The following is a 6000-nucleotide window of genomic DNA, read 5'->3' as shown; positions in this document are numbered from 1 at the left end:
CGCATATAAAAAAAATATCTTTAAGACAGTAAAAATCAGAGCCTTTAAACAAATATATAAGTTTTTCTAGGCATATTCATGTCATTTCATCATATTTGTTTTAATATGTTATAAGAAAAATAGAACACAAATTTTTACTAAACCCCAATACACTCCCTTATAGACTGTAAATTCTATTTGACCTATGCTTCTCATAACAAGCAGTGGGGTGTTCACTGACATTCAAATCTAAAATGCAGATTAATTTAAAACTGAGTGGCTGGATGAGTTTTGGACCATTTGCCAGACCTAGTGCTGGAGATAGCATGAGGGATCCACAAAGCACTTGGATATTGTGGAGGTAGTTCTTGGATTAATGTGCTGCTCCAAAGCTTGGTGCTCCAGTTTAGAGAACACTCCATTTGCTCTCATGTGGGTCACAGCGGGGAAGAGACAGGAGACTTCTGGGGTGTAGTCATGTGCACTCAGCCTCAGAGCAAAGAAGGCCCTTTGTCTTATGTGTGGAGCTGTTAAGTTCTTCTTGAGCAAGATCTGAGGAAGCGTTCCCAGGTGTCTCCAGAAAGGCTGGCTGTGTGGAATTGAAGATATGGGTTAAATGAAAGGGCACTCTAAAAATTTCCTTTAATGTGGAACTTAACACAGAAACTCTGCCCACAAACGCATTTCAAATACTGCTAACGTACAGTACCTGAAGAACTAAACAAGTGAGTGAGGGGGGAGAAGGGGCAAGGTCTCCTGGCTGCAGGGTCGGAGGTTGGACTGTGTTTTTAATCAGAAACACCTGGCTTTAATTGTGGCAGTACAGTGTGATGTCATATAGTACTTGGAATTGGTTTTTGAACATAAATCTGCAAATTTACAGAATAGTAGACAATGCTATTCAAAGTAAAAATTTGCTTTTGTGTTTCTTTTCACTTAAGGTTAAGATATACTATTCTCTGCATATGACCCAATCTTCAGTCCATCCATCAAGTGCTGCTGGGGCAACTTGGAGCAGTGAACTGCTGCCGTTCAGGGCTTGGGGGCCCGTCTCCAGATCTTGCCTGATTCAAAGTGGTAGAGAAAGGTTTTATGATTCTGTTTTTGAATGTGTACCAAGCAGATCTGTGTTTCAAATGACATCTATAAACATATAGGCCAATAATATTTAATACAGGTGGGGTGCAGTTAAAAACTGTATAGTTCAAATGCATTTTTTGTTGAAATTGTCACTAATCACTAGTCACTAGAAATTTCACTTAAAATATTATACAGTGTTATCAATAGGGAAACGTGACTCTTGCCCCCTATCTGGGAGTATATCGTCACATTCTTCAGTCATCAAATCTGGTCAAAAATAGAAGACAATGTCTGCTATGGATTATGGAACAGGCCAGAACCCAAAATGGGTAAAAGTGTCTGATGGTAAATTTATATGATAAAAGGAGGAGAAGTGATGCTTCTTCTTTTAGCCCCCGCACACAGAGGCACATACTATCTACTGTGTTTGAGGTGACAGCTCCACAGTACTGGCTAATGCAGCATAGCAGTGCAGAGTGCTGAAGAAGCCCAAAATAGGATCATAAGTGAACCTGTCCCTGTTCAAAAGAATTAGCCAAAATATCTTAAAACAAACCCAACAGTTCTAAAATCAGCATTGGTAAGGGCCACACTAAACCTATTTCATATTAAAACATACATTGTAAACTGTAATTTTGATTTAAAATGGCTTAATAATGGAATGATGTTCATCGACTGGATATTTTTACAGTTGAAAAATTATTATGTGACATTTTTTATCCCTACATGTGTGACCCAGAGTCTGATTTCTTGTTGTATTCCCAAGTAATTACAGAGAAGTGAATAGAGATAGGGGGCAGGAAACTGAAATTTTCTTGAATGCAGGACTATACAGGATTAGTAAAACATGCATGAAATAATTGTGCTAACTTTGTGCTAATAATGAGGGAACACGGTTATTACATAGGTCAAAGCTCATAAAAGTTGATTTCACACAATATAGCATGGTAATAGAATCAGAAAAGTATGTATTGCAGTGATAAAAATGAAAAATGTGTGTAGGTGTTTTGAGTGACCATGGAGAACAATGAACAACGACATTACAAGACAACAAAACAATGAATTCATTTTACCCAACCCATCTGCAAAGAGTCATTAAAAAGTCATCAAAACATTTTCTGACTTGGTTGTACTTGACATTTGAGCCTGTGGCCCGGGGCTCACATCATCTGGCCTGGTTTGAGTACCTTAGAAGTGGGTGGAAGAGCAGCGGCAGACAGCTGGAGCACCCCGGGGTGACCTCCAGAAGACGCATCACATCTGTACAGGGCTGTCAGACGTACGAAAACCTGCCAACAAGCTCCCGGTCACTGCTTCACCAAACCTACGCTGCAACATCTTCCTTTATTCTCGTCTTTCTAATTAAGAACTAATCTGAACCACAGTCAATTGGTTATTTGAAAAAAAAGCTGGATGCCCTGGTGTTGCAACAACAGATGCATTCTGCTGGAGTGGGTAATGTAGTGAAGTGTTCTGTTCAGTGATAGAAAGACACTACATGTTTGGTCAAAGTTGAACCGGCCCCCAGGTTGATGGCCCGTCAACACCACTGTGCCATTTCTGCTTAAGTTGAAAATTGTATACATTATTGAGGCATGTGATCATTAGATATTGAAATGATGGCATGAGGAGATAAGGGCTTAACTATTGTAGAGTTGATGTTTTTCTATCACATCTTTTGAGCAATGTCTTCTTTAGCACTCTCAAAATGTCAATTCCCAGAAGCATACGTTAGATTTTTTGAAGCTCCTCTGTGTTTTATGTCCATACATCATAAACATTCACCTCATTCACCTTATTGCAACACCAAATTAACCATTTTAACCACATAACCATTGTTACAAATTTCCATGCCCTGGTGTATGCTTGTGTCAATGGAGAATATACATTTAATGCCTTACTGTGGAACATTACAGGCAAAGCAATAACATATCCATTGATATCTGCAAAAGGCAGACTTTCCAGAGCACCTGTAACTAAACTATAGTTTGAGAGAAGGAAAGGCCAACGTTAGCATTGCCTTTAACAAAAGGTAAGCTATAGGCTGTGTGTGGTTTCCTTTGTAATGACAATATGCAAACTTTTTTATTCAGTTTTGTGATCATTTCTGTTTTTGATTTCAAAAGAAAAACTAAGGCAGAAAGGAGATAGTGCACTTTCCAGGCATTTCCTCTGGCTCATTGTAGCAGCATTACTTTGAAGCAATCTGCATGCTGCTGTTGTGAGTATAATGAATCAAGCGGTTTTATTGTCAGACGCTGGAGATATGACAATGCGGCGCGAGTCTTATTTATTCCTCGTGTATTGTCAGCTCTCTCCTCGGCTGATCTCCGGATGAATGGGGCTTTTTCAGGCAGAACAAAGCAGGGCATTCATCATCCGCTCGCTGTCCCTGAGCACTCGACAAGGCCAAGGCAAAACCTGCTCAAATAAATAGTTTTGAAGACTCCGCCAAAGGTCAGGTAGAGATGCAAAAACTGATAAGAGTTCGATGAAATACAAATCAACAAAACACACAAAGAGCTCAACCTGGCAACCTTTTCAATGTGCTGAAAGTGACAAGTAATTTGGTGGCTGTAGGGCAGAGTTGGTAGAGATGCCCTCAAAGGCATCTTTTGTCCCAGCAGGTGCCCCAGCAGTGTTAAAGGATGGGTCAAATGCAGAGAACAAATTTCCCCATAATAAAGGTCCCATATTACATTATTTTCTGATCTATGTTATAATGTTGAGTGCATCAAAAACATACCTGGAGTTATGTTTTGTTTTCTTCACACACAAATCCTGCTCTGTTCTTCTCTCAAACAGAAAACACTTCCATCCCGTGGTGTCATGTAGTAATCCAGGAAGTTCTCCACTATACTAGAATCATTTGGATAATTTCAGCCCTGGAATTGCTAATCTCAAATGAAAAAAGTGAAATACTACTGCTAGATAAAAGGTAGAGCATTTTGAGCTTTGGAGATGTAGACAGACTAATGATAAAGGGTTATTCAAACATATGTGTGTGTGAATTAAACAACACAATTCCAGGTATGTTTTTGATGAATAAACAACATTCTAATATGGTTCAAAGCTCACAAGACTCAATTTTGCATAATATAGGACCTTTAACCTTAACCTGAACTTTGTGGCAATGTGTTATCAAAGAAGAATCTTGCATATGAGACCCACAAAAGGCTTGATCTTTTCTTTTTTTCTATGAACCATGCATGTATTTGACATCACACGCATATAATATTTAAGTGCTTCTATGTTCTGGGGGTGGTCAGCCTCAGTGGTTTATTGGTGTGCGAAGTAAGCCTCCTCATCACCCTGTACTGTGCATACATTGACATTGTGTGAGGCAAAGGAGATATGTCTGAGTAGACCTGGAAGCCATTGATATATACAGCTGCAACTCATTTGAAAAGGATTGTCATAGTGTACACCCCTCACTGTTTGTCGGGTTAAACTCTGTCAAGCTCATGCACATATCATCATTACATCATTACGCAATTCTATCAAATACTGTGGCCTTATGTTTAGTCTTCTGATGCTTTTACTGTCTTTCAATATGACACACAACTTAATTAATCAGCCATTTGCATGTGGATATAGGTCACCAAACTTGAATGATCAGTATGCGATAAACCTCCTGGCTTCTACAATCTAGTTTCATCCAGATGCTATTTTATGATCAAGTTTTTCACACCATGACTTAACTTGACTGAGTGGAAGACTTTGTATAGTTTGCAATTTCGTGCTTATTGTCTAAAAAAATCTTCCCTCAAGAGACAGACAACCCAGTCATATCAGTAAGTTAAAAGTGTCTACCAGCGCTGGAGAAACTGGTTCAGCTGGTATCGACTGCAGCTCAGAGCAATCGATAGCCTACTGTTTGTGTGCCCTTTGCCAAGACACTTCGCCTGGCTCACGAAAAAGTGATTGGTGGTGTTTGGAGACACTGTTGGCACATATTGGCAGCCAAGACTCTAAGTCAGCCCTTGGGCAATTGTGGCTGAAGGAGCTTACCACCGCAGAGTGGAGAGTGAATGAATAATGCATAATAGGAACACTGATGTGCAAAAAAGTGCTATATAAGACTGATGCATTATTATGAGCTGTTATAGTTGGGTATTCCAGAAGCTAAAGGCACAGTTGTACTTTAAACAAATCGTCAGAGCGGACAAAATCCCTGGTGGGACTCTGGTGAGAGAGGGAGCTGCTGAAAGATGCGGCGTCCCAGTGGGCCGGGCCATTTGTCTGTGTCAGGGTTTATGCTACACTCCCAAACACTTTGCCTAGCCCCCCAACTTTCCTGTCTGCTCTTCTCTAAAGGCAAATCCATCACGCTCCCCCATGCAGGAAAGTGCTGAAATAAAGAGACAATGAAGTGGAATGAGTGAGAGCAGGATTGATCGTTTAGGAGGAGAGGGACCGCAGTTTGAGGAACAGACTGGTCCACACTGCTGAATATGAGCTATGCAGATAGATGGAGCCAAAGTCATGTAATCGTTTATTCAGGAGCTGGGACAACAGTGCTGCTTTGATGGATGACTGCCTTTATGATTTCAAGAAGCCTGAGAGACAGAGGTCTGCAGCATGACAAATGATCAGTCATTTCTGTGAGATTGGTCACCATCACTTAATTTGGTATGTTTTTTCATATTGTGCAAATTTGTTTTTAATTTATACTTCTTTAGCCTTTATTCAACTATGTTTGTGAACTAATTATCATTTGCAAACATGATCTGGCCAAGAGGCACCAGCAGGAAAACATACATGCACACTGTACACATCACAGGCAGAGACTCAGTACATAGAGCATAACAACATTCAAACAAAGGAGACAGAGAAGTGAGTTTAAGGCATGAATGTTCAAGTCCTCTGCTGCTGCAAAATCACGGCCAAAAATTGTGGAGGTTTTAAGAATTGTGAACCCGTGGAGCTGCTGTATGTGTT

This window comes from Periophthalmus magnuspinnatus, chromosome 24 (genome assembly GCF_009829125.3).
Source record: "Periophthalmus magnuspinnatus isolate fPerMag1 chromosome 24, fPerMag1.2.pri, whole genome shotgun sequence".
Taxonomy (NCBI): Eukaryota; Metazoa; Chordata; class Actinopteri; order Gobiiformes; family Gobiidae; genus Periophthalmus; species Periophthalmus magnuspinnatus.
This window is presented reverse-complemented; position numbering follows the sequence as displayed.